This window comes from Hevea brasiliensis, chromosome 10 (genome assembly GCF_030052815.1).
Source record: "Hevea brasiliensis isolate MT/VB/25A 57/8 chromosome 10, ASM3005281v1, whole genome shotgun sequence".
Classification (NCBI taxonomy): Eukaryota; Viridiplantae; Streptophyta; class Magnoliopsida; order Malpighiales; family Euphorbiaceae; genus Hevea; species Hevea brasiliensis.
Window position 1 is genome coordinate 50,507,637 of NC_079502.1, and position 15,107 is coordinate 50,522,743.

The 15,107-nt window shown below is 35.7% G+C and overlaps 1 long non-coding RNA gene across 1 annotated transcript; it reads right to left on the reverse strand.

Annotated features, from left to right (window-relative positions):
• Nucleotides 1-12,188: 12,188 nt before the first annotated feature.
• On the reverse strand, nt 12,189-14,518 carry LOC131169512 (uncharacterized). Its single transcript, XR_009140450.1, has 3 exons — nt 14,356-14,518; nt 12,828-12,891; nt 12,189-12,207 (listed from the first exon to the last, which is right to left on the reverse strand). It is a non-coding gene; the product is annotated as an uncharacterized LOC131169512 (long non-coding RNA).
• Between the last annotated feature and the right edge of the window lie 589 nt (nt 14,519-15,107).

Sequence of the window (15,107 nt, forward strand, 5' to 3'; positions counted from 1 at the left end):
TATTGGTATATGTTACCAATTTCATTTTAAAGCGTATTGCATTTTATTACAATTTATCGGATTTTGGTATGCTATTTTGACCAAGCTGGACGACCTAGTTCCCTCAATTTTCGATTTCTGGTCCGACTTACAAACCTGTAGGTCTATGTCTTAGTGAACTTTTGCCACAAATTTTAGGTCATTTGGAGTTTACTAGACCAAGTTATGGTCATTTTACTATTGCCGGTCAGATTGCACTAAAATAGCAAACTTAGGTCATTCTTAGGTCGTTTCTTGTTCTGGCAGTTTTTATACCCGAACTTGTGCAAGCATTTTGACTTACTTATGGTCATTTCTGGGTTTTGGTGTCTTCATAAGAGTTGTAGCTCTATGTCAATCTATCCATGGTAAAAATTTCAGGTCATTTGAACATTTTTGAGTGAGTTATGGCCAAAACATTGACTGCTGTTCAAATGGTCAATTTTCAGGTTTGCAATGTTACCAATCCGGATTTGGTCATCGTTTTAGGTCACTTCTAGACAGAATTTGGGCAATATTTCTACAAGAAATTTGGCCTATTTTATGTCTAGTTTTACCTACAATTGGTCTCATACCAATTGGAGTCATAACTTTACACCTATAACCTAATTTATACACTGCTAATAATCACAACCTGCATAAGAGAATTTACACTCCCAATTTGGCAATCCTCCTCCTCCCAATACTTCAATATTCATTCTTGGCATTTCTATATATTGTCAACACAATTTTAACAAAGTAAATTGGATAGAATACTCAAAAGTTCAAGGTACACAATACTCCATTAAAATTCTAAATGTAAGTCAACCCAAATTCACTATACATACTCACCTAAATTTCACATACACTTCCATGGCAATTACACACATACTGCCCCCAATTCATCACCATCATAATTCATAAATAATTTTCATCAATTTACACATAAAATCATGAGTTTACAAGCTGCCAACCATGGCAATTTACTAAGGTAATTAATTCCTCTTTTAAACCCCTAAATTTAACACTAACATTAATATACACATACAATTAACTTGTTAATCTTTCTAATCACTTCATTTAACATCAATTCCCACTAATTTAATGTGAGAATAAATCAAACCTTTTTCATTACCATGGCTGCCAAATTCATGGTGAACCAAAACTCAAGCATTTCTTCAAAATTTCTTAACCATTTGACTTGTTTCAACCTTAGCACAACTTTTACTTAAGAAAATTTAAGAAACTAACACTAACCTTTTATGGAGCTTGATCAAACCTCAACTATTCTTCTTCAAAATACCATCAATCTCTTCCTTGTAGTATGGGGAGCAAAGTTAATGAAGGAATCAAGTGAAAAAAATGGCTTGAAGAGGGTTGCATGGAGGTGTTTTCACTTTGGCCATGGGAGCTTTCATGGGAGAGCTTCGGCTGGTGCAAATTCTGGAGGTTGAAGATGACTTATGCCATCCCATTTGTGATATTTTAATGTCCACAAACTTCACTTAGTGAAGCACTAAGTGTGGTTAAGTTTAATTAATCCAAAGTTTCACAATTCCCACTTTTTACCTCATTTCTTTTACTATTTAAATTATGTACCACCATTTTAATTTTCATGATATTTTCAAAGTTTAATATTATTTATTTTTAATGAACATTTAGGTCAAAAGGCAACTCGGAGTGTCAAATGACCACAATGCCCCTATTCGAGTTGTATTCCCGATTTTTCGGTAACACCGATTTTTGTCAGTTTCTCGATTTCTCGTTTTTCTTTGTACTAATTACTTAATTTTTTTGATATTTCTAATGTCATTTATACTTCAATAGATGTTTATTTAAGTCTTTAAAATATTTTCTAGGGTTCCCTGCGGTCCAGGGCTAGTCAACGGTCCATACCGCAACTTTCCGGTGGAGTCACCCATCGTTATGGTTTTTGGCTCGTTTAACTTTGTTACATTCCATTGCTCTTATTTTTCCTTTGTTTTTCTTGTATTTTCCTCTATGTATTTCATTATTTTATATCTCCTCACTAATATTTAAGTATAATTCCAGGCATCCTAGCTATCCAGACAGGCACTAGTTATCGAAACAGTAGAACGCACTACCGAACATAGGGGTGTTACAATTCTCCCCCATTTAAAATAAATTTCGTCCTCGAAATTTTTCCCAATAGCCGTCTTACAATAGTCATACATTTATTTTCTCCTTTCTATATGATCATATAATTTTCTTTCCTTTGAATTTGTATAAGACTTTTAACAATCTAATACAACATTTAATTTGTTTGTATAAAATCAATCTTCTCTTACTATTGTTTTGTCTAATATTGCGATTCATGTTTCTTTATTGAATGACTATTGAGGTCATGTTAAAATTATTTATCTAATCATTGATCCTCTGACCATTCTAGTTACCAATCTTACTCATATTCGTAACATTTCTTTGTTATATCTGAACCAACTATTCAAAGTTTTACTTCCACAACTCTTTTTATCTATTAATATTCTATAACTTACTTTCTTTTGTACTAAAATATAACCTTTCAATATTCTAACTTTTGAGTTTTAAATCCCTAAGTAGGATTTTCAAACTCATTTCCAACAATAAAATTTTGTCCTGGCATAACTATACCAAAACAGATACTGTTGGCAACTATTCTCATCTTGGTGTACTATTGAGTAGTACGTAGCTCTACACAATTATCTCAAGTCAGTACTGTAATCTGTAGCTTACAGAACAAACATCAAGAACATTGCATAGTTACTACGATACATTCTAATAGATCAAACTTTCCTATATTTTATCCTTCTCGAATTCACTAATATTCGACACTTATTCTGATTATAATATCCATTGACAATTACTAACTATAACATCTTTGCCCTTATCTAGAACAATTCCATTACTGTAACTTACTTTTAGGTAACCGAATTTTTTTTTTATACAAGGGACAGCAAGAAGGCAAACAATGCTGTCACTAACATAAAAGTATGTAGACCCCAGGTAAAACAATACAAATATATATATATATATATATATATATATATATATCTTAGTTAAAAATTAAAAAGTAACAGCAAAAATGTCAGAAATTTCAGCCTCTTCCTTCTGCTGTATAGTGTACATTCTAGCTGAAGCATCACCCTATTCTGGCTGATTCACAACACTCTGACTTCTAGGTGTACTACCCCTACCTCTACCTCTGCCTCTACTAACTGATGGTGAACTCTTTGGGGTAGAAACTTGGGTTGATCTCTCTGGTGTAGTAAATGATCCATAACGGCATGGATTTATACAATCCTTAGCAAAATGACCAGTCTCTCCACAAATAAAACATGCTCTTATGGCTCTATAACATACCCCACTATGTGGTTTACCATAAGTTTCACGAAGTCGATCGGACAGCGCATTTCTGGGTCTTTACTGAGTTTGCTGATCGGATCGGGGTGGTTTCTGTCTAGAAGATCTATCTCTACCCGATTCACGTGAGCTAAATCCTCCAAAGTGCTTTCTCTTTCCTGACCCACAATCAGGAACTTGATCAATAGTCTTTCTAATTTTCTCTTTTTCTTTTGTACCCTTTTTTACTATTTCTTCATTCTCAATTCTTTCCAGTTCCAGGGCTTTCGATATTAGCTCTGAGAAATTTTGGTGAACCCCACAACTTGCATTCTTAGACTAGGCCTTAACCCCGCCTCAAAACGTTTACATCTGTCTCTAGGAGTGGTAAGCAGGCTTCCTGCATAATGACTCAATCGAGAGAAGTTTCTCTCATATTTTGCCACTGTTCTGTCCCCTTGCTTCAAACTTAAGAACTCTTCTAGCTTCTGGTTCACATAGGCATCTGGGACATATTTTTGTCTGAATTCTCTGAGAAAGTCGTCCCATGTCAGCACTAGAGGTTCCACCAAACTGTGGGGAATGGTTTTCTACCAGTTATATGCATTCCCTTGTAGAAGTGAGACTGAGTACTCAAACTTTAGCTCATCGGTGCAGTGCAGCTTCCTAAAAACTCTTTTCATCCTTTCCAGCCATTGTTCTGCCTCTAGCGGATCCACTATCCCCTTAAACTCAGTAGCCCCATATTTAATCAACTTGTCGTACTGCCTAGCTGAAGGCTGTGGCTGTACTACTGGTGTCTGCAGTGGGGCTTGAGTGGGCATGTTACCAGCCATCTGTTGGAACATCGCACCCATCTGCTGAGCAAATTGAGTAGGGAATTATGGTATTGAGGGGATTGGTGCAGCTGATCCACTCACATTTTGAAGGGCTTAGGCTTCCCCTTGTACCTCAACCTCTACTGATTGATCGACTGAATGGTCCCCTTCTTCCATAGTCAATTAGAGGATATTATTCCTCCTGAACAAATAACATAAGGAGATTTCCTCCTGTTAGTGCATATTTATAATGTAATGTACTGTATATATCAAACCATGACATTGAGCAGTTGTACTATGAAGAAAAAATATTCAAATTACAGGTCAAAATAGAATTTAGAAACCAGGCTCTGATACCACTAAAACATGTCACAGCCTACCCCTCCGTAAGGCATAACATGATCTTGTCGTATACCTAATGAATTACCAAACTTCGTCTACTGATAACCCATTAAATACACTATAAGGGATTTTAAAACTTTTCTTGTTTCTTTTTACAGTAGTGAGCACTTTTGACAGGTGTTAAATTTTTTTTTTAACTGAAATGAAACTAATTAACAAATCTGAAGTATCAATAATTTCTGTAAAAATTTTGGCAGAGTGTCATCTGTATTTTGAATAAAATAGTTCTTCAAAAACCAGTAAAAAGCACTTCTAATATATTTCTTCAATCCCAAACTCCAATAATAGTTCAACACAATAAATTTCTCAACATTTGTCAACTCAATTCAACATCAATTTTGCAGTGTTTCCAAAAGCTGAGGTAAGAGAACTATGTCACAATATTTTTACAGGCCAAAATAATTTATAATTTTAGTTTACAACTGCTCAAGACCAGTACAATATATACATACAGTGTACATACATTACAATAAAAATTATAAAAATATGGTATACTCAATATACCCGGTGAAATCTCAAAATGTAGCACAAGCAGCCTACTCTGCTACTCTGTCCGTCTGTCTACCTGCGACAGCAATGAAAAAGCTATCTCTGAGTAAAATTTACTCAGTGGTGCACAATAACAATTTAAAATGTGGTATATAAAACTTTTATTGACAATTTACAATTCAAACAATTCACAATTTTTCAAAGCTCACATAACACAAATTTGATCAAACAATTGAATAACACAGTGTTGCCAATCAATGACACAACTTAGGTCATGACACAAACTTTTTCGAACATACCGTGTTATACACCATGACAAGGCATACTCACCCTACTAATCAAAATCAATGAGGGAGGAGGCTAGCTAGCTAATGAGAACTCATCCATGCTCACATCAGACTGACAAGTAAAAGAGGGAGGAATATAGTCATACTCGCCCCATAAATGGAGGAGGAACATAGTAATATTGTCATGCCAAGTGTGAATCAAAATAATTCCAAATCACAATATTTCATGCAAACCACAAATCACATTTCATCTCAAAATTTCAATTTCCAAAGTAGGCAACACAATAATTTCTAAATAATATTCCCAAAGCTAAAACAATAAAAAATTATTCATAACTCATTTCTCCAAATAAATTTTCTGGTAAAAGCAGTGAATATAAAAAGTATTGTGCACAGACCTCGGATGAGTCGCCTCCTGGCCTTGACTCAATGTTCCTTATGCTCTTCAATATCCTTTTCAACTGAAACACACAATTTAAAGTGTTTTAGTACTCAGTTAAATTGTTTCTAATCATAAGGTTCCATAATTAAATTTTATTGATACTACTCCTTTCATTAGTCAACCTATAATATTGACCTTTAATGCATACTAGGTGAATTAATTTTAATGTTACCAATATGTCACATTTTATAGTCCTCAAGTATTGGTATATGTTACCAATTTCATTTTAAAGCGTATTGCATTTTATTGCAATTTATCGGATTTTGGTATGCTATTTTGACCAAGCTGGACGACCTAGTTCCCTCAATTTTCGATTTCTGGTCCGACTTACAAACTTGTAGGTCTATGTCTTAGTGAACTTTTGCCACAAATTTTAGGTCATTTGGAGTTTACTAGACCAAGTTATGGTCATTTTACTATTGCTGGTCAGAATGCACTAAAATGGAAAACTTAGGACATTTTTAGGTCATTTCTGGTTCTAGCAGTTTTTATACCCGAACTTGTGCAAGCATTTTGACTTGTTTATGGTCCTTTTTGGGCTTTGGTGTCTTCATAAGAGTTGTATCTCTATGTCTATTCTATCCATGGTAAAAATTTCAGGTCATTTGGACCTGTTTTGAGTGAGTTATGGTCAAAACACTGACTGCTGTTCAAATGGTCAATTTTCAGGTTTGCAATGTTACCAATCCGGATTTGGTCATCCTTTTAGGTCACTTCTAGACAGAATTTGGGCAATATTTCTACAAGAAATTTGGCCTATTTTATGTCTAGTTTCACCTACAATTGGCCTCATACCAATTGGAGTCACAACTTTACACCTATAACCTAATTTATACACTGCCAACAATCACAACCTGCATAAGAGAATTTACACCCCCAATTTGGCAATCCTCCTCCTTTCAATACTTCAATATTCATTCTTGGAATTTATATGTATTGTCAACACAATTTCAACAAAGTAAATAGGGCAGAATACTCAAAAGTTCAACGTACACAATACTCCATTAAAATTCTATATGTAAGTCAACCCAAATTCACTATACATACTCACCTAAATTTCACATACACTTCCATGGCAATTATACACATACTGCCCCCAATTCATCACCATCATAATTCATTAATAATTTTCATCAATTTACACATAAAATCATGAGTTTACAAGCTGCCAACCATGGCAGTTTACTAAGGTAATTAATTCCTCTTTTAAACCCCTAAATTCAACACTAACATTAATATACACATACAATTAACTTATTAATCTTTCTAATCACTTCATTGAACATCAATTCCCACTAATTTAATATGAGAATAAATCAAACCTCTTTCATTACCATGGCTGCCAAATTCATGGTGAACCAAAACTCAAGCATTTCCTCAAAATTTCTTAACCATTTGACTTGTTTCAACCTTAGCACAATTTTACTTAAGAAAATTTAAGAAACTAACACTAACCTTTTATGGAGCTTGATCAAACCTCAACTATTCTTCTTCAAAATACCATCAATCTCTTCCTTGTAGTGTGGGGAGCAAAGTTAATGAAGGAATCAAGTGAAAAAAATGGCTTGAAGAGGGTTGCATGAAGGTGTTTTCACTTTAGCCATGGGAGCTTTCATGGGAGAGCTTCGGCTGGTGCAAATTCTGGAGGTTGAAGATGACTTATGCTGTCCCATTTGTGATATTTTTATGTCCACTAACTTCACTTAGTGGAGCACTAAGTGTGGTTAAGATTAATTAATCCAAAGTTTCATAATTCCCACTTTTTACCTCATTTCTTTTCCTAATTGAATTATGTACCACCATTTTAATTTTCATGATATTCTCAAAGTTTAATATCATTTATTTTTAATGGAAATTTAGGTCAAAAGGCAACTTGGGGTGTCAAATGACCACAATGCCCGTATTTGGATTGTATTCCCGATTTTTCAGTAACACCAATTTTTGTCAGTTTCTTGATTTCTCGTTTTTCTTTGTACTAATTACTTAATTTTTCTTTGACATTTCTAATGTCATTTATACTTCAATAGATGTTTATTTAAGTCTTAAAAATATTTTTCAGGGTTCCCCGTGGTCCAGGGCTAGTCAACGGTCCATGCCGCAACTTCCCGGTACGATCACCCATCGCTACAGTTTTTGGCTCGTTTAACTTAGTTACATTCCATTGCTCTTATTTTTCCTTTGTTTTTCTTATATTTTTCTCTATTGTATTTCATTATTTTATATCTCCTCACTAATATTTAAGTATAATTCCAGGCATCCTAGCTGTCTGGACAGACATTGGTCATCAGAACATTAGAACGCACTACTGAACATAGGGGTGTTATAGCAGATTTAGGCCACCTACCACCACTGAGGGATCTGCTCAAGGTTCTGCTTTCAAAGGACAGCAGAAAATCAGTAGAGGCTGAGGTAGGGGTAGAGGTAACACTTTTGGCAGCTAGGGCACAGTAAGCCAACTAGAACAGAGTGGTGCACCTGCCAGGGTGTACACCATGCACCAGAGGGAGGAAGCTGAGACATCAGATGTTGTGGCTAGTATATTCTCCATCTTTACTCACACAGTCAGCTATGCCTTTCTTCATACCAAGCCACCAATAATGAAGCTTCAAGTCATGATACATCTTTATACTTCCTGGGTGCATAGCATAAGCACTAGTGTGTGCCTTTTTCAGGATATTGGCTTTCAATTCCCCATTATCTGGTACACATACTCTTCCTTTGTAGTACAGACACCCATCTACTTTCACCTCATAGTCAATTGCTTTCCCCTCTGAGATTTTACTCACAGTAGTCATTAATTTCTCATCTACCTTCTGCTCATCTAAAATCTGCTATAGTAAGTTTGGCCTCACTTGCAACTCAGCCAAAATAGCTCCATCTCGAGCCAAGGATAGATGGGCATTTAACGATCTCAAAGTTATGATAGATTTTTTGCTTAAAGCATCTGCAACTACATTTACCTTCCCAGGACAATAGTCAATTACACAATCATAGTCCTTCAGGAACTCAATCCACCGCCTCTGTCTAAGGTTGAGCTCTTTCTGGGTTGGCAAGTATTTCAGACTTTTGTGGTCTGTGCAAATGTAGCATTTTTCACCATACAAGTAGTGCCTCCATATCTTCAATGCGAATATAATTGCTGCAAGCTCTAAATCATGGGTAGGGTAATTCTGTTCATGTGGCCTTAGCTACCTGGAAGCATAGGCGACCACCTTCCCCTCTTACATCAATACACACCCTAACCCATTATGAGAGACATCACTGTAGACCACAAAGTCCTTTCCCGACACTGGCTATGTTAACAGTGGTGCCTCTGTCAACATGGCCTTCAACTTCTCAAAACTGGCCTGACACTTGTCATTCCAGTCAAATATGACATTCTTGTGTAACAACTTCGTTATTGGAGCAGCTATTAAAGAAAATCCCTTCACAAATCTTCTGTAATACCCAGCTAGCCCCAAGAAACTTCTGACCTCAGTTGCATTTCTGGGAGGGAGGCTTCCATTCTATCACCGCTTCTATTTTCTTGGGATCCACCCTAATCCCATTAGCTGACACTATATGTCCAAGGAATGCAATTTCATTCAACCAGAAGTCACACTTGGACAACTTAACGTACAGCTCCTTTTCTCTCACGGTTCGCAGAACAATCCTCAAATGCTCATTATGTTCTTCCCTAGTCTTGGAATACACCAAAATATCATCAATAAAGACCATTACGAATCGATCTAAGTATGGATGGAAGATACGGTTCATAAGATCCATGAATGCTGCTGGTGCATTTGTTAGGCCAAAGGGCATCACTAGGAACTCATAATGCCCATACCGGGTCCTGAATGCAGTCTTTAGCACATCTGCATCCTTCACCCTCAACTGATGATACCCTAATATGAGATCAATTTCGGAAAATACTCCTGCTCCCTTCAACTGATCAAATAGATCATCAATTCTAGGCAACGGATATTTGTTCTTCACAGTCACTTTATTCAACTGCCGGTAATCGATGCATAACCTCAAAGTCCCATCTTTCTTCTTTACAAACAGCACTGGAGCTCCCCAAGGTGATACACTGGGGAGTATGAACCCCTTATCCAGTAACTCCTGTAACTAGATTTTCAGTTCCTTCAATTCTGTGGGCGCCATCCTATAAGGAGCAATAGAGATTGGTGCTGTACCCGATAGTATCTCAATAGCAAATTCAACTTCTCTTTCTAGTGGCAAGCCAGGTAATTCTTCAGGGAACACATCTGATAGGTCTTTTACTGTGGGTATGTCACACAGATCTGGCTTAGCCTGCCTTGTATCCACCACATGTGCTAGGTAGGCTTCACAGCCTTTTCTCATCAGTTTTCTTACAACTGTGGTTGAGATGACATTGGACAAGAAATATATCCTTTCCCCCACAATTGTGATCTCATTACCCTTAAAAGGTTTCAAAGAAATCCTCTTCAGTTTACAATTAACCATTGCCTGATAACGTGATAACCAATTTTCGGCAACAACAGAATCATCTTCTCTCTTGCAAAGGAAATCCACTGCTCCAAATTTTCTCAGTCTTTCCAGGTGTGATTTCTGTTGTGGAGGTGGTGGTGGTGGTGGCATTACCCCAGCCATTTGTCTAAAGAATTCGGCCATTTGCTAAAACATGGCCTGTGGAGGCTGAGCAGGCTCTGCTGGAGCTAGCGGAGTAGGTTCTCCCCTACCCCCAGTCTCAACTACTACAAGTGGAGCATGACTCTCCACTTCCTCCTCAACTGCTCTATGAGATGTGGGGTCCATATCCTATTCAAAATAACAAAGACAAACAGATCTGCATTAGTGTCACCTTGACTCTTACAAATGCAATGCATGGTATGGACTTACTCTAGGCCCAGAAAAGCCTAAACCGTGCTCTTATACCACTAAATGTGACTCCCCTTGCTCATCTACAGTATAACCAAGTAAGATATATCACACAGTGTACCGGAACACTCTATTTTATCTCAATCATTTTATTCTTCCTTAATTTATTTTTCTCATAGTTATGAAGTAAAATTTGTGAAATATAATTCATTTAAGTCATTTACAAATTATAATTTATTTGAGGTTCGGCAAATTTTATAGAAAATTCGACAAAGTGCCGGATAAAAATGGAGAAAACAGTTCTTCGGAACCTGAGAAAAACACTTCCAAAAATTCTCAATCAATCCCAAACACCATTTCATCATCAAAATCTCAATATTTCTCAAATATGCTCCCATTTCTCATTCATTCATTTCATATGAAATTCATATAAAAGTCATAAATAAATATTCACTTGTTCATTCATAAACACAATTTCCATTATTTACATCAATACCAAAATACATTACATAAGTCTTGATTACACATGAGAAAATAAAAGTTAATTACAAAATACCAAAATAAAACCTAGTGTCCTACCAATACACTAATGACAGTGAGGTGACATGGATACTATGCAGAGCTGCAGATGATCTCACCCAGTCTGTGGTCTACTGGGCTCTCTATCGGTCTCTCCAGAACCTACGCGTGGCAAAAGCAACGCGCTAAGCAATAATGCTTAGTGGTGCCAATAATAAAATAAAAAGAAATAACAAAAAATAAATATGCAGTGAATGTATTAATATCTTAAGCAGACAAATTTTCGATAATTATTTGTAGTCTTATTAATTTTGTACTAGTTATATTCATTATTTTATTAAATTTATCCACTTTCATTTTTGGTTGCCCAAGTAACCTATACTGGATGACTGGACTGGATAAACGGGTAAACTGGCACTGGGTATCATGTCACACCTTACCCCTCCGTAAGGCATAGCATGCTCCCGTAGAATACTTAATGAACTACCGAACTTCACCTACCGATAACTCATTAAGTACCCCACAAGGGATTTTAAAACAATTTTCTTACATTTTGGAAGTGGTGAGCATTTTGGTAAGAATTAAAAACCATTTATTCAAAGTTTAAATACTAGTAAAAATTTTTGTCCATTCAAATTTTGTCGCAAATTTTATAAAAATTTTGACAGAGTTCCCTCTGTATTTTGAGAAACCAGTTCTTCAAATACCTGTAAAAAGCACTTCCAAAACTATTTTACAACTCCCAACCTCCAATAATTCACAATTCAACTCAAGTCAATCCATTTCAAAACAGTTTCACAATCCAAGTCAAATTTGTCAACCCAAAGAGGTTCAATAATTCCATTCACAAAACATAAGGCGTAAAATCCATATGTACAAATATCAAATTTACAGAGAAAATCTAAAATAATATTATTATAGTTTATTTACAATCGCTCAATTTACATTGATACTTATGACATTACAGATTTACATCAAAATAACCATAAGGGTATAAAACAATACCCGCATAAAAAGGGATCAAAAGATCTTGTCAATCCCGCACTCACTGCCGCTTTCTCCTTGCTTTTATCTCACGATAAGAATTAAACTATCACGAGTATAAACATACTCAGTGGTGCACAATAAAGATTTAAAATGCGATACATAAATCATTTATTGATGAAACATAATTTGAATACTTCACAATCACATTTCGCAAATATCAAAGCTCATAACAACTCATTTTGTCAAATAATATATTAAACAACAGTTTAGTCAAACAATTGCATAAACACAGTGTTGCCAAATTGGTACACAACTTAAGCCATGACACAAAATTTCCGATCAATGCCGTGTTGTACACCACGACAAAGCAATCTCAACCCCATTAATCGAAACCAATGAGGGAGGTGGCTAGCTAGCTAATGAGTACTCATCCGATCTACAACCTCAACTGGCAAGCCAGAGAGGGAGGAAAATAAACGATCTCAACCCCATAAATGGAGGAGGAATAATAAGTAATCACATGCTAAGTGTGAATCAAAAATTCATTTCAAACATTTCATTCAAATATTGCATGCAAAAATCAATCCATTTCCAAAGTTACAATTTGATCGCAAGGTGGCAACACAAAAGTTCATAAATTCATAATGCGTAATAAATCAATTTTTCAAGGATAAAATGCTTAAATAGGGTTTATTGTGCACAAACCTCAAGCGAGTCGTCCCTTAGCCTCGACTCGTTTCCTCGGGTTCCTTCCCGATATTCTTTTCAACTGAAACACAAAATTTGACAATGTTTCAGTACTAGAACTTAACATAAATCCCAAAATGAATTTTAACTTCGCATTTACCTATTTCTAACGTGTTAAATTCGACGGTCTCGAAATTTTGTGTTTCGGGTTACTATTCACTGCACTATTTAAGTCAAATAATTGACTTTCTAAGGATTAATAGGTATGGGAACTCCAACTTCACCCACATACCACATTTTGGTCACCAAACTTGTTGGTTTTGGTCATTTGTTTAAAGCTTAGGTCATTTTGGCAAAATTGCCAATTTTCGGTTTTGGTTCTCCGAAGTTGCACTGTTCCATTGGTCGATCTACTGTTGGAATTTGACAAAACTTCCTTCATAGAAAATGTTCCTTATTGTCTTAAGTGTATTCTTATTTTTGGATCACCTCAATCGGAGTTTTGTAGCTCAAGTTATGGCCAAAATAAGTTTACTGTTCACGTGTAATCGCTCATACCGAGATTTTGGTGCCGCAGATTTTTGGTCCAACTTTGGTTAATAATTTGATCAAGTTAAGTTCATAATTTGGTCTCACTTTCTTCATATGAAATGTTGTACTATGTCTTACGTTTCCATCGGTTCAAGAATCGCCTAAATCCGAGTTTTCTAGAGGGAGTTATAGCTATCCAAACCTTGCTGCTCAACTGAAAATCTGCAGAGTTGCAGTACAGTAATTTAATTTTACTCAATGATTTTGAAAGGGTTAATGGCCTAATTTGGGTTGGTGTTCTTCATGAAAGTTTTAGGTCTATATCATATCTAATTGCTGGTAAAATTTCAGGTCAATTTGACCCACCTAGCTCGAGTTATGACCAAATGAACAGTTACTATTCATTTGGTCAGTCTGGTGCAGGGCAGCCTGCTATCAATTCACTTTGGTCAATTGTTTCACCAACTTTTGGTCAGTTTTTGATCATGGTTCCTTAATGAAAGTTGTGCTATTTTATGTCTATTTTCATCTCCAATTGGTGGCATATCCATTAGGCTTGTAAAATTTGAGTTTTGGTCCTTCAAAGTAGGTTTGGTCATGCTGCCAGCAGCATGACCATTGACCTACGAATTTAGCTAAATTTTCCACCATTCCCACACAACTTATTTGGTCATAATTGACCATTAATTCATGTCACAATAGGTTAAACATGCCATTTATGCATTTCTTCAAATTTTAGTTCACTAACCCTAACATTCAAACCCTAATCTCACTAATTCATTGTGTTTAACTACTTTCAAAACCTTAAATCAGAATAACTCAACTACTTAAGGTTCATATACTCATACACACCTTTAAGTCCATCAAATTCATACACACACATCAAAACCCTAGCTGGATGAATTTGTCTTTAATCCTCCCACCATTAATTTCTTTTCATTTTAAGTATATTCCTAGGTTAATTAAGCTATAAACATAACTAAATCAACTAACAATTCAAGTTTAGTTTACTAACCTTGTGTGCAGAATTTCTTCTCCCTTTTCTTCAAATTTTTCTTCTTTCTTTTCTTTGAATCCTCTTTCCTAGTTGTCCAAACAACATCTAGTTATGGTAGGACAATTGGCCATGGTTGGATTTTGGTTCTTCAAGCTCAAAAATGAGCTTTCATGGTGGTTTTGGTGTGGGTTAGAGAGTGTGTCGTTTTTTTGATGTTGATGATTTGTGTTTTAATTTTTGTTTTCTTTTCTTTTCTTTATCTTATGGAAGACCACAATTCCCAATTTAATAATTCACTAAATTAATTTGTTTATGACATCATTCATGATGTCATCAACTTTGACTTTTCCATCTTCTTCCTCTTTTTTTTTTATTTTTTATTTATTTTTTTCTATTAGTTCTTTAATTTAATTCTCTATTCTGAAATTTTCTTTTCTTCGATTTTATTTGACAGTTAGGTCAGGAGTCAGCTCTCGGGGTCAATTGACCAAATCGCCCCTCACCGGTTCATCCCGGTTTGCAAATAATCCAATATTTCTTCCGGCTCCCTGACCTAATTATTTGGCTGGCTTAACAGTTCTTTTTCGTGATTTTCTCTATTCCACTGTGTTCATAAGGGTCCTAAGGACCGCAGCGTCACTTTTTACGGTTCGAAATTTGAGTTTAAAATGACTTCGCAGTCGTTCCCGAGGAGGTCACTCATCGCTGTGACTCTCGGCTCGTTTAACCTCTTATGTTCTGTTTTTCTTATTTATAGTTAACTAATTAAA